The sequence below is a fragment of the Lineus longissimus genome, chromosome 12 (genome assembly GCF_910592395.1).
Source record: "Lineus longissimus chromosome 12, tnLinLong1.2, whole genome shotgun sequence".
Classification (NCBI taxonomy): domain Eukaryota; kingdom Metazoa; phylum Nemertea; class Pilidiophora; order Heteronemertea; family Lineidae; genus Lineus; species Lineus longissimus.
In genome coordinates this window covers 13,989,983-14,017,074 of record NC_088319.1, presented here as the reverse complement: position 1 = coordinate 14,017,074, position 27,092 = coordinate 13,989,983, and the positions used below count along the sequence as shown (strand labels likewise).

The 27,092-nt window shown below is 41.2% G+C and overlaps 1 protein-coding gene across 1 annotated transcript in view; it reads left to right on the top strand.

Annotated features, from left to right (window-relative positions):
• The first annotated feature begins 7,435 nt into the window (after positions 1 to 7,435).
• The window catches only part of LOC135496662 (galanin receptor type 1-like), a 122,840-nt gene continuing 103,183 nt past the window's right edge, over positions 7,436 to 27,092 (top strand). Inside the window, exon 1 of the mRNA XM_064786103.1 lies at positions 7,436 to 8,401. The gene's annotated coding sequence lies outside the window, so the exon portion shown is untranslated. The remainder of the gene's footprint in view (positions 8,402 to 27,092) is intronic.

The following is a 27,092-nucleotide window of genomic DNA, read 5'->3' as shown; positions in this document are numbered from 1 at the left end:
GTTAACAAATTAATTTGCTCCCCTGTAACTTTTCGGTGAGGATAAGCGGTACACAATTCCCGCATTACAGCCATTGCATTCGGAAACTTTTGTTACGAGCAAACCGATTGGCCAACTTGATAAGTAGCTTATTGTTATTGCAGCACTGATTGGCTATTGTGTGAATCGTCTTATAGATATCCGTCACTCGCGAAGATCCCCTCTTGTCGCCAGATTACTTTGATTAGCGAGAAAAATTGGACAAGATACAATTAGAAATGCAGTTGAAAGTGGACACAGTAAGATGATTTTTACCCTTGGCCTCAAGCTCCGTTAACCTACCCCGGGACATACTGAACTTCCAGAGGTATTGTTGGTTGTTAATATTCAAAACCCATCACACGTTTATTCGACCTACATGTACCCTTTTTCAACAGTTGCCGATTACTCTTTACTTACTCCTCCTGCAAAGTGCGCAACACGGTCGTGGTTTCGTCCGATAAACATTGTCGTAAAAAGATTAATCAACCTGATAATCTCAACCTTGATGACGCACAACAATATCGCTTCATACTAATAGTCTTTCAATTCCCTACCGCCTCCTACATAACTGAATTTACAATCCGGTCAGGCAGACGTCTGTCCCGAGCGAGTGACTATAGTTTGGCTTTTCCTGTCAGCAGTCATAGATATAGGACACGAGGGACCAGTGGTAATCCTTCTTGGTTACTCAAGCAGCGGGGATGACATACTGTTGTGCTTGTCAAATCATTTGTCGAGATTTCTATTAATCAGCAACCTATCGACAGCGGGTCAACTCCCGAAGTTATCAGGTGAGTTCTGCAAATGGAATCGGCGCATCTCCGGAGAGTACAGTCACGGGTCTAGCTTGTCCATCTTCTGAGAGAGGGATATAGGATACCTATTGCTAAATGTCGATATAGAAATTGACCTCTTTTGGCGAAGCAATTTGTGAAACTGATAATTATCCTATCCAAACTACAAGACTCCATTCGTTTCCGATTCTCAAGGCGAGAAAAATATATTCCCCTCAAATATTAAGCAGAATTCCATCGTAATTTCCCAATATGAAATTCATGAATGCTACATTATTGTCTAAATGGCCACTTAGAAATGTAATGGATTTTATTTTTTCATATGAGAATATTTCACTTTTTTATACCCGGAGGTTTTCGCTAGATACAGGCAGTAGACATGGTTTTGCAACCCTTACGAAGATCTACGAGCGGTGAAGTACGAACTATGTAATCAATAGTCGAGATGTTTTTAACGGATGACTATGCCATAAAAGACTTGTAACGTTGATGAAGGTCATCAATAGTTGGCACAGTTTTCCGAAGGAAACGGATGAAGATACATATACACCACGGAAGATACCATAAAAGCTATGTTAGAAAGCAAGTACTCTTCTTACATCCAGTCATCAAGCCTTTCTTCACTCGACCTTTGTGCCTTGGTGCACTTCGCAACCAGAATGAGTCTCGTTTCCGATGTACTGTCAAAAGCGAAATTTGAACGAGCTTTGAAAGTACTCGGTACAAAAAGTCGCTGTGGGCATTTAAAAATGCGTGTTTTGAGCACGGATTATGTTACCAGTAGCTGAGGGCTGACATGTCATATGTACATCTTCATCCCTTAGGACAAAAGGCGCGATTCATAATTTTCATTGCTGATACAGAACATGTCACTCATGTGTACTCAGCGTACATTTAAAACGACTGTGATATTATACTCTCGCTAAGTATAACCGGTACGTAACATTCCGATGACCATTCGAATTTACAACAACAATTATTTTTGCCATAAAATGTCATCTATCAGGCAAAGACCAGTCTACCCACTTTCGCGTGAATGAATCTGACGCGCGAATGTGAAAAACAGATTTATCTCTTGAACAAACAGCCAGCTTATAATGCATCGATCATTAATACTGATGAAGCCTTGCCAATTTGTAATATTGATAAAAACGTGCTGCTAATGATGCGACGGAAGCAAAACAAGTGAGTCCGGAATACAGATTTGACGAAGAACTGTTGATGATGAGACTGGCTTCTTGGTAATTTTTTTTCCTGTGCTGATTATTTGGTGCAAACATGATAATGAAATATAAAAATGACGGTCTGACATTTCTATTCTTTTTCTTGAATAACGCAGCATGGTGAGTATTGATGCATTGAGGAAGGAGGGCATTGAAATGTAAGAGGGACACTTAGTGATGATATCTCCTGGCCCGGAAAGCTAAAAGCCAGGGAGTGTCTAAACTATAATCTGATTTTAGTTATTTTTGGTGAGAATTCAGCAGATGATTTGAAGAATAGTTTAAGTAATGTCAGTATCGATTGCCGTTGGTAATGATGGTTGTAAGGCGGTAATTGCCGTACAATCACTGTCATTCTTCATACATTCACTCTCGGGAAAGATTCAGCAGCGTTTTTACCCTGCCATTCCACTTATGCTATCTTGCTGAAGGTCGGCAGGCAATCGCATGTCAACTGCGCCCGGACATTGCTGTCAGAGATGATAAGGAGCACACCTGTCAATTTCATCTTAGCGCTTCTAGCGACGTTCATTTCCACGATGATCGTGACTTGCCCTGGGCATTCCGAGTAATCTGACAATGACATTTCACCTTGAAAACCATCCGCGATCGACCGAGAAGTACTTCAGCGGAACGCTGTCTGCCGTTTTGGGAACGAATTGTCAGCCATTCAGGAAAGTTCGTTCGACCAAAAATGTCGGAAGGTTACAGTCGACATTTGAAGCTCGTCCTGACGTCGAGTCATGTACAAATCCTCATCATCCTCTACTGTATTTGCAACTTGTTCCTCAGGTACACTTTTAATTTCCTGACGTCTAGCCAACCAGTGGCAGTTCCTTTCGATTACAGCGTAACGGGACATCGCCAAAGTGCTTATATTGTACTGGTACAGCTATCTTACTAATGAAATGTACGGTCACACGCACGGTAATTCGGAGACCATGTCAAGCACCGCACCACTGTGTGATTTCCATGGCAATTTCAATACCTTGACACTTTACGGAAGGAACAATGGATGATTAGTCACGCTCTCGATGTAACGGTATCACGGTATGTGAAGAAATGCAACCAGTTGGAATACATTAACAACATTGATTACTTCGATTGTGCGTGCGGCAGTTATTCTATGTCTTTTCAGTATGTCAGTCCATAATGAAAGACGGCTTGTGGGGGAATATTCATGAAATTTCGAATGTTTTATTCAATAAAAATCACAGCTTCGAGCCAAAGGCGCGCCAGTGTAGTCTCGACCAGTGATTGACATTGACCAGTGATTGACACTATGCACATGTATAGTGTCCACGCAAGTGAATCGTAATGAAATGACTTCCGTTTAGGATGATAATATCATAACCATAACCTAATTGTAGGGTATATTTGACAGCATGGATTTATGGTAATAACATCACGACAGACATTTGTCCATAAATGCGCTCTTCATTCCAATGACATATTGCAGTTAACAAATTTCCCAGTGCTATTTCAGCAAATAATGTAGTTTCAAACTGACTTTGTCATGGAATGAACGGTTCCGCAATACACAGATGAATTGCGTTCCTGGCTTTGCCACTTCTTCGACACACATGATACATGTATGCCAGAAACTTAACCATATCCTCACAAGGTAAAGCTCTTCGGCTTGGTTCATCTATAGTCGGACAAAGCATGGCAGGAATAAATACAAAAGTTACCGATTTTCCCAGCCACCTATCTATCTACCTGCTACCTATCTTGTATGAACACAGGAATACCATATAAAATCGCCGTGCATTTGATTGACGTACATGTAGATAAACCACTGCTCATTATTGGCGCATCATAAAAAAGATAGAGACTGAGATTGCGCCGGGAAAAATTATCAGAATTTCGAAATAGGAAGGAGATGATTACCTTATTTATGCATGTTTCCCTGGCAACAACAAGAAAATTACAAGCACATGCACCACTAAGTACTCACTGTTTCCCACCTAGCGATAAGCGGTCGACTAGTTGGTGAATATAATGCTCTTGAGATATGGTCGCATAAAATGTCATTTGAAATCAAACTTCACGAAAGTCAAAATAAGGCCGCGGTCGGAATTGAATTGATGGGAGGTATGTGGTTGATGATATCCTTGTTTGAGGTATCTTTCTATCATTGCAGATATGGTACAGCTAGAGAGGATATGTCCCCTTTGTCACAAAGATCCAGCTAAAACAAACTCCTCCAAAACAGCTTTCATAAGGGTCGATAGGCGGCAAGGTTTAAGAAAGGTAATGTTACTGTTGTCGAGCCAAGAATTTACCAAAAAATTAATGAAATGCCAGTGAAAACCTAGCCTTGCCCGCTTTAATTGAAACCAAGCTTAATTCCTAAACGCTATGAACCACTGATTATCTTCTTTCTAATGTTCCGTTGGATATGACTCGTCGTCTGAATCCTTTCTTTACATTCGCACATCTGTCGTTTTCCCATCTATTGTTCTTCAACTTTCTTTGGATCCGGCGAATTATCATATCTGTTCTGACAATGAGTTACGCTTCAAATCCTACTGATAACATGATAAAATCAAAGACTCGTTTTATCAAAATCCAATATTTCCAGTAAGGGATCTTTATAGCCCTTTTGAAAAACCCAAGCATGGGACAGTCTAGAAAGACCATTGTCCAGAACTCAACGTTGAAGAATGTAGCAGTCCTTTGCACATCGAAACTCGAAATCAAACCGCAACGGGGAAATACAATCAAATCTCAGTTAGGTCTGGTAAATGAGGCAATGATATCGGGTCTGACTCTGGGAGAAATCGAACAGGTCTGATTCTGGGTCAATGGCGAATGTTGACCTGTCTGATTCTGAATCAATGGCGATTTTTAACTGGTCTGATCCTGGGTTAATGGCGAATGTAAATTTCAGGTCTGATCTGGGTCAATGGCGAATGTGAACTGGTCTGATACTGGGTTAATGGCGAATGTTAACTGCAGGTCTGATCTGGGTCAATGGCGAATGTGAACTGGTCTGATTCTGGGTCAATGGCGAATGTTAACTGCAGGTCTGATTCTGGGTCAATGGCGAATGTTAACTGGTCGTAAATAGGCGAAAATATGGCGGTTTGTACTAGGCCCTGCTATTGACTGAAAGTATCAGTTACAAACAACCTTGAACAGAATATCTGCGGTTCTTCATGTCGTTAATGATATTGGGTTTAGTTTGTTGAGAATACCACATTATGATATGTTTCATCAGCTTATTAACCTTTCATTGCTATAGCAAGAAAGCTTGTTTCGCGTAGCGTAAACTCAGATAAATTCGTTATAACATCGCTAAGAAGTACACGGTGGTCTATAAGTTTGTTTTATTTATAGTGAGAAGGCATTACTTTGGTTCAATCGAGTTACTTGTATACGTGGGATCTGAAATGCCTCAGATATATTTGATAATATTTTGAAAGTGTTTTAGCCAGGTTTATGCAAACAAATATTGCGAAGACACCTGCATGTAAGCTTAATGTATCTTTCTATACGCTCAGCTGCAAATACGTTACAATACATAAACAGAATAGCACCGCTCTGGATTCTTAACGGGTCATCGCTAAAGAGCTATCGCTTAAGATCTTCGATGCCGTCCATCTCATGAAATCGCAATGATATCATAAATTGCTCTGAGCGATATGTCCGGCTGATAACACATTTTAGATACACATTGATAGTCCGATTGCAGTCCTTACACAAACAAAAGAAATCAATGTTATCATTATGGCAGCGATGTCAACAGCCTGACATTTCCTTAACATGATCGTGTTATTTTGTCTATGAAACTTGAGCCTTGTGTAGAAATGAGGGTAATGAACACCCTAGAGGTATCTTAAGGTCGCTTGTAGCCACTCGCCTCCAGCTGTAAACGTTGGTTCAGCTCAGACGACCAGCTTGATTTGGCGTGAATAATTTATTCCTTCAGCGAAAACTTGGCCATGTTGGAGTATACTATATCTAAAAGTATTCATGGCGTGAATGGGGAAGAAAGTGAGAGTCACGGTGTTAAATCTCGCCAACTGTTCTTCATGTATGTTACGTGGGCAGGTGCAGAAATTTGAAATGTCCTGGGATAGGATGTCAGGCGTTCAACGGATTCTCTCATGCACTTTTAACCCCTGATGTATTGACATTTATAAAACCGTATACCATAATCTTCAGTATATAGTAGAGCCTAACAGTTCCCAGGGCGACATTTTCTACTGCTACAGCGGTCGCCAGTCGTAGATATAGAAGCGGAGATTAGAACCACTAACCTACCCGATAACTGTAATATAGGTACGTCATTTATCTCTAACTTGGTACGGATTCAAGAGGATCTCATCAGGACTATAAGCGTTTCCCATTAAGTTAATTGGAGGACATCAGACACATGGTATTGCCATCGACTCTTTTGGAGTATATCTCATCACCTAACTAAATGTAGCGTCGATTTTCAATTGTACCTCCAAGGTTGCCGATACCTAAATTATTGTTTCTCTAATTGCAGGATGAAGGACAGGAGATAGATGTATATATGTGAAGCAGCAAAATCGTTTTCTTGAAAACTCAGCGTTCACTGCGTCTTGAGGACAGATGAAACACGTTTTGCAATGGGACGAAAGTAGTTTTATCTGTGACATACCATTCAAATAAACTTCGACGATAGAGATCAATGACCAACCAACACCGCGATCATTAAAGTGCCAAACCTGGAGATGACGTCGTGTTCCATTGAAAAGATATAATCCCTGTCAAATGGACGGAAACCAAAGTATCGGAATTTCTGAGTCCGTGGTAATAAAGCTACGATTTTTCTCCAACAGAATCGGTTCATGACTCTGAACTCTGCCAATTTCAATCGTCCTTGAAATAGTTCGCCTACCTTCACCGTCAGTCGACTCGATGATAATCTGACTATATCGGATTACTCTATACCCAGTTGTCTCTGGTTGCTCCCCGGATCAGACAGGATTAGTCTTTGGATTAGTCCACTAGAGACTCATAATACGGCTTCTATATAGGCCAACACAGCCAACATCTATTGGCCACTGTTCAAATTTGAACTTTATTCCTAACAATCGAGACTCGCGTTGAATGACCTAACATTGTAGAATCAAATGGATTTACGATAAATTCGTAGGAAGAATTTCGGAGAGGATTATTCTTGAATCTTGTATAATCTGAAAGGATTTAGAGAGATTTGTTTCAATCAAATTCCTGATCTTGGAATCTGCTGTCGGTATATCTAATTCAGAGTGATAGTCAGATAAAAGATGGGTTTGGACCTAGTGAACAGCTGTCGTGGATACATCGTATAATTATCGGATCAATTTTGGATTCCGGAGTGTTTGTGTCAATCAGAAAGGACTTAGAGTTCCGTTGGATTCCGTAGGCTTGCATCTTTGCAATTTATTTACTGCAATGTACATTTGTTTCAAGATAAAATCGGGTGCACGTTTTTGTCATGATATCAGGAAATGAGATTATCGTACCAACGATAATACATGCTTGGTAACCGAAATCGGTGGTCCTTGATTAATTCTTTGTTGTCTTCCACGGGTGTACACGGCGAGTAAATATTCCAGTAAAAAATCATTCATTGGCCGGCAACAAACTTTATAAAAATATATCTTGCATGTAGAATCCACAACATTTACAAATGGGGCAAAGATTTTGCCGACTATCGAATTATGGATACGCGGTGTTGCTTTGTTGAATAGATTTCTTTTGACTCATCTCAAGAACAACAAAGCGAATTGTGTAATTGTCACCTAAATTGCAATCTCGTGTTAATTCTTAGCCATGTTGCATTCAGTCTTCATGGCTAAAATACGATCGCTGCGATTTGTAAGTACGCTCTACGCGCTACATTGATTTCCGCGAGACAGGTGGTGTTTGCCGCGAGAGCGAGGCTTCTGAACGTAAGGTCGGGATTTCTCGAGACTGAGCCTGGAAGTACGGTTCGTCTGCAGAAAAAAGAAAACTGTCTAATTGATTTATTTCGCTGATGCTCTTGCAGTTTATGGATGGACTTGTTCGACTAGACGAATGTCAAAGTAGTTCATTGATCGATTTGATCGATTCATCGCACTAACACATGTTGCTGTTGTAAGATGTGTAACAATTAAATACATTTGGAGTTAGTATTTGGGATCAGTAACAGTTACTGCACTGAATCGAAAACTATTCGAAAGTGGAAAATCGAAACATTTCATAGGAATTTGGAGGACTTAGAGGAACGTTTATTGGATAATCCGCTTTGTTTTCAACTGGAATCTTCACATATACTGGAAAGCCTATCGGAACGAAACGGACAGTGGATAAAGACAGCTTTGTATAGGGTGATCTCAGAAAGATTATACAACCGTCAAGGTAGGCGCAATTTATTTCCGTACATGTATCTTGCAATTTTTTCAGTTCAGATTTTTTTACATCACTCGCGTCGTGAACTTTTCGGAACGCGATCCATTGAGAGAGACGACCACCAAGCTACCCCACGAATCCATGGCTACACAGCTTTATCTAATTTTGATTTGACGGAAGCACAGTCTGACTGACTGGCCCGCAATCAAACCTCGACGCTAGGCGGTTTGATTTCCAGTGTTTCACAGAAACATCTTACAAGCACGAAAATGATTTGATCGTTGCCGAACTCATTCAGGTTTGTATAAACATTCACCTAGAATGACAACAACATGGAACATAAAGATGACGAATTTGTTTGCCTATTCATCATTCCCTACTAGCGAGGCATGTCAAATCAGCTAAGTGAAAAATCGATTATACTCTGTCGAAAAAATCTGAGCGTAAACTCAATTGGCACCAAAAATTTCATTTTACCTCTTTGGGCGGAAATTTGCGAAAAATCTAAAAAAATTATCCAGCAAAGTTTTTGAAGTAGCAAAGAGTTTAGAAGAGTTTGTTTGCCACTAAGAAATGAATAAGACGTTCGATAGAGTTAATATCTTCTCATACTATCAACAATCATGAGCCACTTTGACACTGAGAATCACTTAATGTTCTCCTTGGATTTGGCCAATACCCGCGATTTGGGAAAATAACTTTGTAGAAAATATGTTTTCGATTGGAAAAACCAGCACAAAATTTGCGATCCACCAAAACAAATTCACGATTTTTTTGGCGGCAAATTAATGAGACAGGTTTTTCTCTTTACGGAATTGTTTTTTGATGTTGAATTAGGCGGCATTATATCTATTAATTTGCATACAATTCTCATGAATAGAGCTTAAGGCATGAAGTTGGCCGTATATAATCTCGGTACTTTAATTAGCGTAGCGTTTAGGGTATCAATAAACTATTCTAGCGGCCGGGTAATGAAATTAAATCATATCTAAAAAACAAAATCAGTATGCGACAGTGAAGTAGTTTTACCGAAATTAAATGTCACGCTAATTGAACATCTAATATTCAAGGATTAGTAAGCAACTGATTTACAATCAATGATTGGAATTCAGATATGTCCAAAATGAGAACAGATCGTTTTGGCGAAACTTTGGCCTGCAGCCACGGAAAGGACAACAGCAACAGGAGGATAATTATTACATCAAAGCCTTGGTGTTCATTGAATACCAATACATTATTGGGAATCTCATACCATAAGAGTTAGCAGGAGCCAGCCCAGATTTCTTCAGAAGATCACCTGGTTTACCTTGATCTAATAATGACACAGTAGCCTTTATTAATGATGCGAAGAAAGAGTAAAAAGGTTATCCGTTGGCAGCGTTCGAACTTGGGCGATGGTGTTACCAAGTCAAAAAGGATATGTTTTCAGTTGAAGCTTTAGAATTCAACAAAATCTTATACCATATGCCAAAATTCCCGCCGGTTCAATACAACTAGAACCTAGTTTTCAGTGCATTGTAAGCCAGTTAAACTACGCACGCGTTTTATTTTCGTGGATTTTGCGAATGATATCGATTCGCGAAAACAAAAATCGCGAAAAATGTATTTGATTGGAAAATCCGAAAGAAAACTGGCAAATCGCTAAAATTAAAATCGCTTGAGGCGCGAAGTTACCAGTTTGGACTTTGACATGATCGAGGCCTTCGGTGACTAGTGTGTTGTTACCGCTATATACGATCATAAAATAATTCCGCACACTCTTATGCACACCGAAGTTATCTCTTACATTCGAATGGTCCTATTTGGGGCAAGTTTCGTGAGAATCAGCACATTGGTTGATCAGATATCGCATTCATCCCCATAACTCGTGATATTCCTGGACTCCAATCTGTGATTTTCTGTTGATCTATCCTAATGTGCGTCCAGTGGAAATGGTAATCCGTTGATCTGTCACAGCGCATCTGTGGAAACTAAATCAGCTTGCTGGCAGCTTTATTCAATCAGTGTTCCATCAACGTTTTCATCAAGGGTCATGTCTCGTTTCTGAAGTAAGGTTTTGATAGACGATTTCTGCTATACCGATACGAAGTGCTGCGAACGACGAAGTGCAAAGTGTGTAAATGTACTTCATAGAAAGTTAATTATAAGCTCAGCATGTTAAAACACGAATAAAACATTGCAATCGATCGCCAATTCTGCACTTTCTCATATAAAGCAAGCAGGTCTTTTGAGATAAATTAATATATTTCTCACTGTTAACCACGATTGATTTAATTCGAGTACATACAGGCGTTGTTTAAGATATCAATTAATCAGTCTCAGCATGTGGTCGGCAAGGTCGATGGGTTTGCTCCTGATCTCGGCAGAGTTAAATTGGACTCCACAAGATTCATGTCGTCTATTGTTATAAGCCGGAAGACTGTCATATCAGTATCGACATGATAGTGTTTTGTCCTAAGGATTGACGAGAAAACACTCATGGGGTTTTATTAAAATACACACGTACGCGGGGCCAAACAGATGGGTTTGCAACCTCTTTGCTCTGGGGTCATCGCGCCCCCCTAAGGTCGATTGCACCGGAGTCGACTCTGATTGCACTAACCCCGGTCAACATCCAAAAATATAACCTGATTTGATTTGAAATTGATAATTAAAATCAGATGACGTCACAGGAAAGCACCTGCAATTTAGAAAAGAAAAGCAAAAATGTAAGGTTTTTAATTTGATTTGTCGATATGCCAAATACTAGTTAGTATTCTTACTTGCTGAAACAGCAGTTTGTACAGATTGCATTTGAGAATAATGGCCGGCATGTTGTAGGCGAACACAAATCCAGGCGGGATGAAGGATAACGCTTTTCCAATCGTAATCCCGGCTGAACTCGAGTGAGCCCTCCGTGTAGTGATCATCTTTGTGCGGGTGGATTCATTGGCGACGCGCCGTGGCGCTGGGTTTGCTAGTCGCTGTGATCACCGACTCATGTTACTGGTACCTGCGATGACCACTGCAAACGGGCGATAGTCATCGCATGCAATTTGAATCGCAGGTAGCAGTGATTTAAATTGCTCGTCGTTTTTTGGATGCTTTTAAGGGGAAACATCGGGAGCACTCAGGCGGCGGGAGTTTTCCGCATCAGGAATTGTGCGTGCTTAAGATAATTAACGGGTTTTTCTGACTGAGTTGAAACAAGATTGGAAAAAAGTCGAATACTTTAAGAAATGAAAGGAAATTAGCAATAGCCATCGTATCGAAGGAACAGCCCTTTTAGTAGGCTGGGTCCATTATAAGTATTCATTTCGCAGACCTTTGATATTGAATACAAGTCGTCAACCGATCCCCCTATGACAACATGCCATCTATACCAACAGCAATAATCGATGAAGGTATTCGGTTGCAGGTTGTAATTTTTTATTTAAGCATGTCAGTCAACTGTGTTGACATTGTGTTTGAGGTTGAGAATGTAAAGAGTGATAAGACAGGTATACTAACTGGTATGGTATGCATGTTGGAGAGTTCGTATTCTTGTTGGGTTGGTTGTAAAAAGTTAAATCGGTCCCCCTGGATAATGACTGGCACACTGCAATTAGCTGTAACATTTTAATCTTAGTTCATTGTCAGCTCATCTGATTAGAGAACTCCAATAATGAATTGTTTTTCAAAGAAGAGAGGATGAGAAATTGTCCATCCAATTATGATAAGGAAAATACCAAAGAAAGAGCTTCTTGTTACAAGTCCTTGGCGATCCAAATGTCCTCGGCAAATCCTATTCACCTGCTCTAGAATTGATCTTCAGCTCCTGACTATGCGGATGAAGGGAGAGAATTCCAATAAGGTATCGATTTTCAAAAAAGAGGGACTTGGGAAATTGTTCCGTGATATTAGGGACAAAGACAGGTTATTCTTAGTCCAGATGTCCTTGGCATATCCCATTAACCAGCTTAAGAAGTTATCTCCTGCTCCTTACTACTACTTATTCAGTCAGAGAACCCAAATAATGTATTGTTTATTTTCAAAAAGTGGGTTCGGTATGAGAAATTCTTCAAAAAGTGATATCAGAAACAAGACACCAAGGAGCTTCTTCCTATACGTGTCCTTGGTAATCCAGGTATCCTCGCCAAATCCTGTTTGCACGCTTTAGAACTTATCTCCTCTAGCCCTTTATCTGCTTACTGTAGCTCACCTGGTCAGAAATCGCAAGTAATGTATTGGACTATTGCTATTCAAAGGAGACATGAACGCTTTGATGTTTCACTAATGTAGCAATCATTACATGTCAGTCCGTCGTGGCCAGGCCAATCTTCGTCAAGTCAAAGATGGCTATAAAAAGACGCTTTCGAGGTTTCCTTGTCATTGGCGGACATCACAGATAATTGGATCAATGTCGGTTTGTTGGGCCTTTGGTTATTCTGGAAGAGGATCCCCATGTTATTCTGTTGCTATTTTACCAATGGATAAGTAATCAAAGACTAGATATACATGGCTAGAGAGACCAATTATCATTGTTTTGTCCCTTTCCCGCGCAGTTACAAGCATCAGACCTAGCCAAATGCACGGTATATTGTCTTTGAAAAAAGCCCACTCGCACCAAGGCCTAAATTCCCATTGTTCTACGTCGATCTCCACGAGACAGCTTTCACGGGGGTCGATAGGCCTTAACGGGCAGGGCAAATAAATGCAAAAACGATCTTCCTTTTACTATAGCTACAGTGTACATCAGCCTATAGCTTTGAACTGTTTTTGCTGTTTCGTTGCATACCGGTACATCAAGGACAATAAATGCACTGAACGAAGAAATCAATGAAATGAAATTTACTCGCGAACAGTTGTTGTCAATATTTGTCCCGATGACACACACCTTTTATTACTGAGTCGTGCCGGATCTCTAAGAAATGGGCTTCATGGCACGCTTGTACAGATAGAGCAGGCATTATTAATCGACTTGAAAAAATCTTGGGGTATTTCTAAAAATGATTTTTATTTCTAGGGGTGATGCGTCACATGGCCCCCTGCCCCACCATCCTTCCCCCACTACCATGACTACTGCCAGCAACAGATGACTAATACCAAACCGTTTTATTGATATATCCAGTGGCGTGAAGCTAGCTTTTTTGTACGGGTGGGATGACACTTTTTGAATTTTATTTGGTCTAACCATGGAGAAAAATGTAGCTGCGTTCGAACAGCTCAACGTGCTCAAGAGTTAATTTAATAAGCGTGACGACACGGGAGCCATGCTGTTTTTATCACGGGACACCTTAATGGGATCACAAGTAACGACTTGAGTTCATTTCCACCGCCATGTCGCGAGTTGGCAGACGTGGAAATCGTGCTAATGAAATTTTAAGTATTTGCTCCGATTTTTCGAGCGCTCGAATAACCAAATAGAAATTGCACGAAACATGGTTTGTAGCAATGCGGACAGATCGGAGGTTTTTTTACACCCATAGCTCGTACAATTAAAGGTGAGGTTATTACCATTTCACGTACAGCGCGAACGAAGTAAAACTTGATAGTCAAGAGTGTATGTAGTTCCATCTCATTCCGTGAATTCATTTTCAACTTCGGTCAAACCACTCTGGGCCATGCATGTACTTATAAGGATAATAATCAACAAATTTACTTTCTTAGATGGAATGACTTTGCCTGCGGCAATATGTTTTAACCTCTGTCACCGTGCTATGTGATATTAATGACACTGAACGTGCGAAAAATTGATCGTATTACAACTTAACTCTTTCCCTTCATGGGTAAGCATTAATACTGATAAACTCCGGATTGCAACGTGTTTTTGTTATTGGTCTAATAAATGTGTTAGGTTTTCCTTAACTATATGATCCTACATCATAAGGCGCCTTGTTGTAAACAGCTTAACTTCTTAGACACAATTCGTATGCAAATGTATCAAGAACCATCATATCAGAAATCAAGCAAATCATGCTTGCTGTTCGATGGGTGTAGGTTGATTGAGGCTCCAGGCGATTCGCTAATTAGAACAGATTCATCCCTTCTGTTTGTTATTGAATAAGCCAACAGCAGTAGAATGCCTGAGGCCTCAAGCTGTTTGTTAATTAGTACGGACAACCATCTCTGCAATCAATTTCTATCCAACGGCTACTTTGGGACATCATCCCCATAACTAAAGGCGCTCGCATTAGCAATTAACCACCCGGCTCACGCGTTGGCTTATTATTTCGACACACACCAGGCCTACTTTAGGTTCCATGCTATTTATCAATTGTGGACAATAAAGGTCTCGGTGATATGAATGAGTGTCTACCCAACTGCAAATGTTATGTTTCATCATGACTTATGACAAAAGGGACTTGGAAAAGCACAATTGATGAGTCATTGCTCTGAACCCCTTGCATTTAACGTTGGAGCAAACTTCAGCTTGTCGATGAGTAAAATTGCTTCATCACCTAGTCCAAAAATAGTCACCACTCGACTCTGTTTGGAAGTATTTTCACCAAACTCGCTCCCCAACTCCAGTCATCGACATAAGGCGAATGACAATAATGAATCTTCCAACACCTACGATCCTCCTGATGACTATCAAGTGGCTGAGACCTATAGTCATAGATTCTAGGAGCGATTTCACCCCCTTAGGGCTTAACTTGTTAATGATCTCACTACACGAGAAGCATTTCTTTGGTACTTGTAAATAATTAAAGCGATGAAATCATTGAAGGGCTTGGGATATTCTTGTACTTTCAGGTTGATGATACGGTAAGCATATCACGAATTGTCTCTTATTAGGCGGTTTTTGGGGATCGTGACTACGTTAGAGCATGTTTACATCTGTGCATGGATGATTAGATAACAAGACAAGGAAGAAGAAAAAAAGAAAAAAAATTCGGCAGATTCACCGGGGGTCGAACCCGTGACCAGCCGATCCACAGTCAAACACCTTCAGCGCTGAACCGTCAAGGCTTTCATGTTGAAATGGAGATTTTATTCGCCTCTTATATGCGGTATGCAAACGAGCGCGCCACAATAGTGACAAGGTCGCGCAGGTGGCAAAGTGATTAGCCGAAATAGTTCCAAGTAATCGTATATTTCGATAGTTGTACAGATTTTTCTCAACATATCGTATGGATATACCTCAGTGATATAAAAGATTATCTTTGCAGTTGATTTAACGTTTGAATGACCTTTTTTAAAAAGTTTTTCAAAATCGAGGTCAGCAGGGTCAGACACAATCATTTATTGTTTTGAAAGACTCCGGCAGGGTCAAAAGAAACAGTTGTTGGCGCCGATGATGTCAGCAATATGGCGAATTTCCGCCCCACCCGTGAGATTTGCTCTCGTCACGTCATGAGCACATTGAACTGCCAGTGAACCGTGCTCAATATGTACCGGCTACCGCTCTCTCCATCATCAACGACGATATATGTCGGTGCCGGCCGTGCGAGGTCGTTTCAATGAAAAAGACGCACGCCACTGCCGTACCCGTACCTGAGAAAAACTTGCCGTTTTAGGCAGATTTGCGATGATTGAAACAATACATCTACCTCATAATTCATGTACTCGAACGCCCGGAATCAGTATGTGCTGGAGTTTGAAAAGTTTGGGTGCGCGGTATGATAATGATGATAATGAAAATGTTTACATCTGTACATGGATGATTAGATAACAAGACAAGGAAGAAGAAAAAAAGAAAAAAAAAGTTCGGCAGATTCACCGGGGGTCGAACCCGTGACCAGCCGATCCACAGTCAAACACCTTCAGCGCTGAACCGTTAAGGCTTCCATGTTGAAATCGAGATTTTATTCGCCTGTTATATGCGGTATGCAAACGAGCGCGCCACAATATTGACAAGGTCGCGCAGGTGGCAAAGTGATTAGCCGAAATAGTTCCAAGTAATCGTATATTTCGATAGTTGTACAGATTTTTCTCAACATATCGTATGGATATACCTCAGTGATATAAAAGATTATCTTTGCAGTTGATTTAACGTTTGAATGACCTTTTTTAAAAAGTTTTTCAAAATCGAGGTCAGCAGGGTCAGACACAATCATTTATTGTTTTGAAAGACTCCGGCAGGGTCAAAAGAAACAGTTGTTGGCGCCGATGATGTCAGCAATATGGCGAATTTCCGCCCCACCCGTGAGATTTGCTCTCGTCACGTCATGAGCACATTGAACTGCCAGTGAACCGTGCTCAATATGTACCGGCTACCGCTCTCTCCATCATCAACGACGATATATGTCGGTGCCGGCCGTGCGAGGTCGTTTCAATGAAAAAGACGCACGCCACTGCCGTACCCGTACCTGAGAAAAACTTGCCGTTTTAGGCAGATTTGCGATGATTGAAACAATACATCTACCTCATAATTCATGTACTCGAACGCCCGGAATCAGTATGTGCTGGAGTTTGAAAAGTTTGGGTGCGCGGTATGATAATGATGATAATGAAAATGTTTACATCTGTACATGGATGATTAGATAACAAGACAAGGAAGAAGAAAAAAAGAAAAAAAAAGTTCGGCAGATTCACCGGGGGTCGAACCCGTGACCAGCCGATCCACAGTCAAACACCTTCAGCGCTGAACCGTTAAGGCTTCCATGTTGAAATCGAGATTTTATTCGCCTGTTATATGCGGTATGCAAACGAGCGCGCCACAATATTGACAAGGTCGCGCAGGTGGCAAAGTGATTAGCCGAAATAGTTCCAAGTAATCGTATATTTCGATAGTTGTACAGATTTTTCTCAACATATCGTATGTATATACCTCAGTGATATAAAAGATTATCTTTGCAATTGATTTAACGTTTGAATGACCTTTTTTGAAAAGTTTTTCAAAATCGAGGTCAGCAGGGTCAGACACAATCATTTATTGTTTTGAAAGACTCCGGCAGGGTCAAAAGAAACAGTTGTTGGCGCCGATGATGTCAGCAATATGGCGAATTTCCGCCCCACCCGTGAGATTTGCTCTCGTCACGTCATGAGCACATTGAACTGCTAGTGAACCGTGCTCAATATGTACCGGCTACCGCTCTCTCCATCATCAACGATGATATAATGTCGGTGCCAGCCGTGCGAGGTCGTTTCAATGAAAAAGACGCACGCCACTGCCGTACCCGTACCTGAGAAAACTTGCCGTTTTAGGCAGATTTACGATGATTGAAACAATACATCTACCTCATAATTCATGTACTCGAACGCCCGGAATCAGTATGTGCTGGAGTTTGAAAAGTTTGGGTGCGGGGTATGATAATGATGATAATGAAAATGTTTACATCTGTACATGGATGATTAGATAACAAGACAAGGAAGAAGAAAAAAAAAAAAAAAGTTCGGCAGATTCACCGGGGGTCGAACCCGTGACCAGCCGAGCCACAGTCAAACACCTTCAGCGCTGAACCGTCAAGGCTTTCATGTTGAAATGGAGATTTTATTCGCCTCTTATATGCGGTATGCAAACGAATGTTTGATTTTAGCTCCTGGCTGACACCCTAATCACGAAGCCTAAACTGAGAGTAGAACTGGAACACCGAATTATGCTTTTGAGACTGAGTTCAGTGTACATATGGTAGGAAAAGCAGATGGTTCTCGGTACATTACTTGCCGGTTCACCCTTGGCTATAATACATAGCTGAGTAATCGAAAACGCCACTTAAATTAGTTTTGGATGGAATCACTCGGGGTTGTGAACTTCGATATTACATGTAGCTTGCATTCTGTGTCACAAAACCCGAGAACCTAGAATTGTGAATTAAATGAACAGAATTTATTCACAGTTATTGCCTATAAGGTAGTATTCCTTAATCTATCGTGTAAAACATTTGAAAGTTACAGAAAACAGAAATTAGAGAGTAAGAGATAAAACTTCTTACCATAATCTGAAATTTCAGATATCCTACCTTTTACAAAACTACTCAACTACTCCACACATACGCTGGGACTACGTATTGCTGCTGGCTTACACTGTCACGGATGGGTATACCCATCCGGCAGCAAGTCAGTGTTGTCAAGTCTTCATACACCCCAGCTGTCGATCGAGCATTCCTGGAGTTAAAGCTGAGCTCACCATACGAAGACGTCGAACGCCACCAGACTGTTTTACTAACACGGTGCCCCAGGTCATTAATTATCTGTCTATCGTGTTGATGAGTGACAATATTCTTTGATTAACATGTCGGAACTGGGGAATATATATGTGACTGCGCAATTACATGTAGCACAACGGTATTCTCAGACAGGCAATCGTCATGATACATTGCATTGCTGTACATTGCATTCCAGGTCAATTTAAACTGAACAGTCCCTGCACTCGTCTGAACTCGATTCGATGAAATTTCGCTTAGTGAAGCAAGGTCCAATACATAGAACGTGTTAGAGTGCATATTTATAGCTACAAACTTGTTATAATCAGCATCGCTCTGCACTTATAGGTGTTATTCTCCATGTAGCATTCATCCTCATCCGAAGCGCGCAGGATAAGTAGTGTCTTACGAGTCGCTACGGCTTCTAGGCGCCAATTGGGTTTATTAGCCAGGTGACCTGGTCTTCGACTATAAACTTGCAAATCACTCTATTTTATATTATCGGTGCGGATTTCCATCTATTCGGTCATGATGAGCATCGAAGGTGACAAATACTGATAATTTTGGAGACTGCATAGCTTGGTATAATCGGTTGCTTTTATTCAGAGATGCTCAGAGATTTCGACAAGGTAGCTCTGCGATTAATTGGCAGATTATGAAAAGTCCCGGTGCTGCGTCTAACAGATATGATTCTTCTTGAGATTCCTCCAGTTTTTTGTAGACCCAGTTCAAAACATTCAATTTGTCATGCCGCCTTCGCGTAATAAGATGAGCACCAGAAAAAACACCCAATCATCGTTGCTGTTTTCTTCACTCCGTGATCAATTGCCTGTCATCTGACTCGCGATCTGTCTTTCTCGAGGACCATCTGCCTTTGTGGTGAAGTGGATATGGCTGCATCACGAAGCAGACGTCAGGTCAACACAAACTGACAAGAGTCGCCTTAAGAAGAAAAAACAGCTTTCCTTCAGCTGGTCACATGGCCTGGACTAAAACAGTGTTAAAGGATTCACTTTAGGTGTCTAGGGAACTATACGGAAAGGATTCTACTAGGTGTTTTAGAAAGAAAGTTGTTATTTTCTCCGGTAAGCTAAGGTTGAAAAGGAATCCATGCATGCTTACAGTATCTCATGTAACGACATTCTATCATGGCATCATCAGATTCCGATACATACATGTATACTCCATGGTCATTTCAACATGCAATACCTATACAAGTATACCCCATCGTCATTTGATCATCCGTCTCAAGTCGACATCGTATTAATAATGAATGGCTATCACTTCCATATTAAGGCTTCTACATATAACCTGACACCTATACCCAAAGGCTAATGTCCATTAATCCCAGATTCAGCCAAATTATTGAAGGCAAGTGGGGCCCGCGCGGCCTCGGGTTTCTCTGGGATAGTCTATCCCCGTGGCCCTTAGCATTGCCGCGTCGAGTAATCATAGCTTGGCAAGTAGTGTCTCATTTCTCCATGAACAGACAGTACAGGGTCTCTTGTATTTGTTTCTACTGTGAATATGGTTGTTGTTCGGAGGCATAACGGTGATCTTGTTTCAGTGTACTATTAACTTATTCCCTTAATACCTCACAGGCCTAAACCCAGCCCAATACACAGTCTATTGTCTTAGAACAAAGCATGCTCGCACCGCGGCCTAAATTCTCATTGTTCACCTCCCTTATCAAAGGTTTATCAGGGCAAATCTTGATAAGAACGACCTCCACGAATTAGCTTTCGTGGGAGTCGATATGCCTAAACCCGCTAGGGAAAATAAACGTGATGTTGGCAAGGGATAGAGATAGAACTTCTAACTAATCTTCGTTGGTAAGAGAGCTGCTGAGTCGGTTGTATACTCTTTAATTTGCTATATAATTAAATATCGTGTCTCGTTGTACCTACTTTAAACACGGTTGTTTAAGAAGTGACTTGAGTGCTGGCTTTAATCGCTGACATGGGATCTACTAGACAGAGTCTGTTCTGGATCTAACTCATTTCTATCTTATCATGACAATCTTGTCTGGTTCTGGCTGTGAGTGCTTAGATGCGTTATGAGGGTCTACGACTAAAATCATCAGAAAGAAAAACAGCGGAGTCGTTCAGAACCCCTAACGCATTTTCCCCTCAACATCGTGTCTGCTTTCGTCGAAACCATGATGGTTTGGAGACGAAGTGGCATGGTGTGCTACATTTGATATTGCTGGCAAGACATAAATGTTCTTGATCTCGTACTTTTTTCAGTTACTTCCAGCAGTTCCCTAACAAACTCTATCGTATTGATTCAGATAATAAATTAGAAAAATCATATATCTTTTTCCCAAGACAAACAAAAAATTGATGTGCACTTAGATAATGAAAACGCCTACAGTCAGCACAAGTTAATCAAAACCTCGATTGCTTTACAAAAACGCCTTCATATAAAGGTGCCGCCGCTGTAGACATTTCCTCATGCGCATACTGGAAATTAGGTTTACATATTGAATAAAATTCGACTCAATCTTTCGGCGAAATGATTGTCTCAAAACAACTTCTTGCATCGGCCGAACCGTCCTTTCTGTTACATGTACTTATAACGTTTAATTGGTCTTGCTGGTTAGGTGAATTGACCTCCACGAAGGCTGTTTCGCGGGGGTCGATGTATCAAGACTTGCCCTGTAAGCCCTTTGATAAGAGAGTAGAACAATGAGGATTTAGGACTCGGTGCTATCGGGCTTTGTTTAACGACACGAGACCGTGTATTGATTGATTGGGCTAGGCCTGAGTTCCTCTTTTATCTGCAAGGTAAGGGCGGGGGAAAAATAACGTCATTCTGCAAGAACGAGAATGCGATCGTTTCACGTGAGTGGCATCCCCAGCTCCAACACGACAAATTACCAATTAGCGATCTAATTAGGCGGAACTATCGAAACCAGACTGATACGATATACTGTTATCCGATTAGGTTATGTAGGGGCAGATTTATTCCTGGGTGACATGGCAGGTACGAGGACGCATCGGTTGCTTCCGCTGAAATTAACATGAAGATGACACAAAAGTTTACAAGTACTTTGGCATACTGCATTTGCGCAAAAGCTATGAAGAAAACTTCTAACAAATTTTAGTGTTGCATATAACAATGTTAAGCTGCCGCAGCATGACACGTTTTCTTTGACACTCTCACCTCACGTACGGACTAAATCTGGAGAAGCCACACCTCCTAAGTTTAAGGAGTTCTGTGTAGAAAATCATTTCATACGTTTGCCTTCGGTCTTAGCTCTTGGCTTTTAGTCATGTATATTTTCACTTGGCGTATATATTTTTCTCCCCGATGATTACTCGTTGCGTTCTGTAACAGACCTATCCTTTCCTTATATCAGCAACTGTTTCATAACCTGGACTGTTCGAACTCGTACTAAGAGTCCAGAGAGATACCTCTGCCCTTCCCCGATGTCACCCCCAGGCTGTTTCTGCATGAATCAATATCATTGTCTGTTTGAAGGTTATAGCCTCGTCCATCGTTCACCAAGTCAACGGGCTGAGTAAATATGACCGTGCGGGAGTTTCTACGTGGAATCAGCGTGTTTATCGCGCTTAAAAAGGGCATTCACAAGGACCAGCGAGAGTATGATTATTTTACACATGTATGGTATTATATTTTTGTCAGGTTTGAGAGGGTGTTGAACAAGGCACGCGCACACATTCCACAAAGTAAACATTACGCCCCCTCCCTTACCTCGCTGTTAAAACAGACCTAGCCCAATCCACGGTCTATTGTCTTTTAACAAAGCCGGCTCGCACCTTGGCCTAAATTCCCATTGTTATTCTCCATGAAACAGCTTTCCTCTGCGTCGATAAGCACAAGTACACGTAATGAAACCCCAAGTGTCAAATATGAACACTTGATGTTATTCAACAGGTCAAGGTTAGTCGGACCATGTGAGCTTTTGATGTAGGATTTGACTGGGCTGCCAAGAGCTTGGTAATAATGTCTTTAATAATGTCATTGGTCCGTGTTTCGAGACCTGCCATATCAATGACAGCTCAGATCACTCCAAGTTTTCAATCATCATCAATATACATCAATATACCAAGGGACGAGCCTGTCTAATATCGCATGTTCATGCCGGAAGGAATGGCCCTGTATGAGAAGTAACACAATCAGTCGCGCCCAGTCGGCGGAATGGCCGCGGTGATACAACACCAATAATGTCGCCGACGCTTCCTTTGTGTTCGGTCAGATAGTTACTGCTGATGTTGACTCGGACGCATAGCCCTTGGAGATAACTGGAGAAGGTCGGGGGTCGTGCCTTGCTCACATCAAGGCAGCCGATGTGTCTTACAAGTCACTGAGTCCCTTAGCGTGTGAGTGATATAATTACAGGATATTTTGGGTATCAGATATTATTGAAGTCGCACTGCAATGCGCTTCTCGATTACTTTAAGTGAAATGTCATGAGTTCTTCTTAACCTTCTTCTTCTAACAGTTTTTCAATCGATCTTGTTCGCGTGCAAACTTACGATACGATAAGGCGATTTCCTGAAGTTGTTCTGTCTGACAATATTTTTTCCGATTTTTCCTCTCAGTGAGGGACGATAACTCAATTTTGTTGTGAAAGACGCTGTTGAAACGCTCCATATTGAAATTAATGTCTGATTACTGTCAATTAATTGAATGTACGATTACTACACGACCTGGTACGACTTGCGCTTAGTGGATGCTTGACGTGCAATCCGGTTATCGACGAAGTGTTTGCCGAAGATCTGAGCAACACTAAGTGATTGATGCAGTATAATGACTTCAACGCGAAGAAGAAAGCTCTTTTTCTGTTTGGAGCAAATCTACAGTGCCTCCAACGGATTTTTTTCTGTCTAGTGTAATTTGATTATGCGAAGTCTTTGTGATGTCCCGATATGCAAGATTGAGATGGAGGAGATTCATGACTCTGGGAATATCGTATTACGCTGCGTGCGACGATTTGATTTTGCGGGTTTTCGACCTCCGATTTTCGACGAAGCTCTGGGGAGCAAGGGAGAAAAGAGACGACGACCAGGTTTATCAGAGACATAGGCCTGGTTCTGTCGTAAAGCCATAAAAGAAAATAGAACGCTTAGACGAAGAAGGACTAATGGCATCTTTGCGATAAAGTTAGTTTCGGGGTAGCTTGCGATTGATCAACTTCCAGTGATGCCGATGCAGACGTAAGTCGCCTCGCATTGCAGCACGACCGGTCAGCTATGATTTACCAGAATTAGGACAATTGCAAGCCATCATAACCAAATCTGAAGTTGCCAATTGCCTCCAGTAAGTCACTAACTAAATTGATGTCAATACCTCTTGATTGACGGCCACCAGACAGATGGTATTACGGGCATTACGGTTTCACCTACGGCTATAGACAGTTAGTAAACCTCATGATTGATCAGTAAATCCGCCAAGGTGAGGTGAATGATAACATTTAGGGGGTTGTACTGATCTCTTGCCTCCTAAATGGCGGTTCAAGCATAATTCCAGATTGACACAAAGCTTAACACAAGGTATCAGTGCCGAGTGGTAGAGCCACATCAGCCATCAAGGTAGCTCTCTAGCGTACACAGTACCATTCATTGCATTGACTGATGCTCTATGTAAACCCCTGCCTTTGTTAATTGTAGGGGATCTGTAATTGGCTACATTTATAGGTGACCGAAGCTTTGCATTTTCTTTAAGTTTTTCGTTGACTTCAAAACACTTCGTAAATGCTATTCACAACATGATAAACACATGGGTAAGACGATAGAGTAGATATATTTCATACCCCTTTAACATAACCTTGAAGCATCCATCTAAGCAATCAAAATAAAAGCAATCAAGCTAAAAGGAACTTTGGAGTAGAAATCGCATGCTATCTCCTCATTTGTTCCAACACGAAGCCACCTTAATATATCTCTCTTTTATTAGTTACTTTTACATGATGGTCCTGTTCTGTCATTACTTGGAATTAGTTTCGAAAATTGATGTTTGGTGATGGAAAGGAGATTGGCAGATGGGATCCGTAAATTGTAATAAGGTGGATTATTATGTATCTTGATGTCATGACATAGCGAAATTAATGAAGTTGTCATGTCTGTAACGGGGACTTCAGGGGAAAATTCATGAGCTGATTAGACCTCATGAACCGACTGGCAGACATGATGTTCGTTTGGTATTTTATAGGACGGGAACGGATCAGAAGTCGAGAATTGAAACTCTTCAACAGGGGCATTCTTTTAGGCAAGTCTATTTCAACTTAACTTGAACACATGATGTATACACGATGAGCCAGATAACTGTACACCAGAAAACCCAGGTCAATCATCAAATAATTGATTGGAGAAAAATGATTTATCGCGAGGTATCAACTGGGATGGACACTGATAGTCAGGTGCCCTTTATTCGTAGAAATTTTGAACATAGAATTGTATTTCCCGAATATCTGGTTTAAGTTACAGACTCGTTTGCTCTATAAATTCCACAACAAGACAAAAACAAAATATCATCGCTTCCAATAGGTTTAATTGCATTATGATGATACTACTTAATGTCAATATTTTTGAAATAAGTCAGATCATAAATGCTCCAATTGATAGACACAGCTCAGCTGCACTCTCCAAACGTCTTCAGATAATTGTTATGCTTTCGGCGACTTATCCGTGAGATTGAAACACTATCACCATGGGAGAGAGCCATTGTGGATGACAGGCAATTTGGGTACCCTCTGGGGGTGATTCCTTAAAAGCTTGCACTCTTCGAAGTAACATTATTTCGTTCTGGTATGAATTCGCGAGGAATCTCTTATCTTGGCCATGTTTTGATGGATCTGGAATCGTGTATCTTGTTCAATCGTGATGATTTAGGGTGATACGAAAATGTGTATGGTTAGGCTAACTGGCCATTGCAACCTTAAGAATCAATTCCTCAATTTGTCAATAGCAATAAACGAGATACTTTTGCTGATATTGGGAGTGTAATGCCGCTCGGCTACCATGTAACGCCGCGCGCTCTGCTACCATGTAACGCCGCTCTGCTACCATGTAACGCCGCGCGCTCTGCTACCATGTAACGCCGCACGCTCTGCTACCATGTAACGCCGCTCTGCTACCATGTCACGCCGCTCGGCTACCATGTAACGCCGCTCGGCTACCATGTAACGCCGCGCGCTCTGCTACCATGTAACGCCGCTCTGCTACCATGTAACGCCGTGCGTTGGATGTTGGTTCTAATAAAGTTGGATAAAACCATCAGCCGATACCGAGTTTAACGTTAGGTTTGCCCCTCCAGAGGCTGTAAATCTTGACCTGGCAGTTTATTCGGAGTAATTCGGTTACCTTTAGAAATCAGCCGCGTCCCATGGCTTGCTTCCATTGCCTAGGTCGGTCGATAGGAAAAAGCCGCGATCCCTAGTTCATGGTCCATATGTTACATATCGGGAGTCAAACGTGTCATCCGACCATATGAAATGACCAATCAGAAAGTGCCAACGCATGAAGCTAAAGCATTGAGCGATACACTCGTGATAAATTCATGTTGTTATTACCTGAATTTGGCTAACCTTGATAGATATCAGATTAGCTATTGCAGTTAAATATCAACCACCTGTCTGATCCCAAACTGTGTGTTAAAAGGCCTGGCACTATTAAGTCCAAATATGAAATTATACAATGTTTCTGGACACTGTAACAGGAGCACGAGCAACAAACTTGGCCTCCGATTCCTTCTGACAAGGAAATCTCCATATCACTTCGTTAAGATTTATTCACGCCATCAAGTAAGAACAAGGGCCAAGATGTTGCTTAACGGCTGGAGATATGACATCAAACATCATAATGTCACTCTTATCGGCCATATCACAGGTCATCTCGAGAGATTGCTCTTTGGGGGTGATGTATATCTCGTCACTTCATTCTGATATAATGCGACTACTGTTGTTGTCAATATCAGACATTCTGCTTCAATGGCATCAAGCCGATTTATCAACACTAATAGGGGGGACGTCCTTTTGATAGATATAAAGCCATATGATAAATTTCTTTTGGCAGTAATGGTGTCTATACTGACATGAGACATGAGAAATGTTTAACGCGTTTAGAATAGTTTCCCTGACATTGACACTCGCCTTGGTTATAAATGCCTTTCTCGAGGCAGCTTTGATGGTGCCATCATTCACCATCGTTCATCATTCACTCTTTGATAACTTCGTGCTGTTTGCTAACGCGCGAAACTAGGGAGAACTGACTGACAGAAGTCAGATTCATCTTTACAAAAAATATATTTGTTCAGTCATGCAGTAAGCTTCTCATCGGCATTGTCAATTTGTTACAGGTTGAACGATCATAATTCATTACTCGGCAATATGAATAGATTGAAAGCAGGTAGATTCCTTCAACAGGTGACACAGCTTACCAACCCTCTCCCCGGCAAAGGAGGAATCTGTCTGAGTGTGTAACAACACGAACAATGATATTGCATGAATCTGATACGTATCGAATAGCTTCTTCGATATTCCCCGTACTACTCAAGGCAGCTGGCTTTAAGACTCGCTCATGATACATATAGCGAATACTGATGAGTTTGGATTGTCTTCACTATCACAACAAGATTATGTGTCACTTAAACAAGTAAGCCCACCAAAAGCTATCTGGATGAAAACTCGT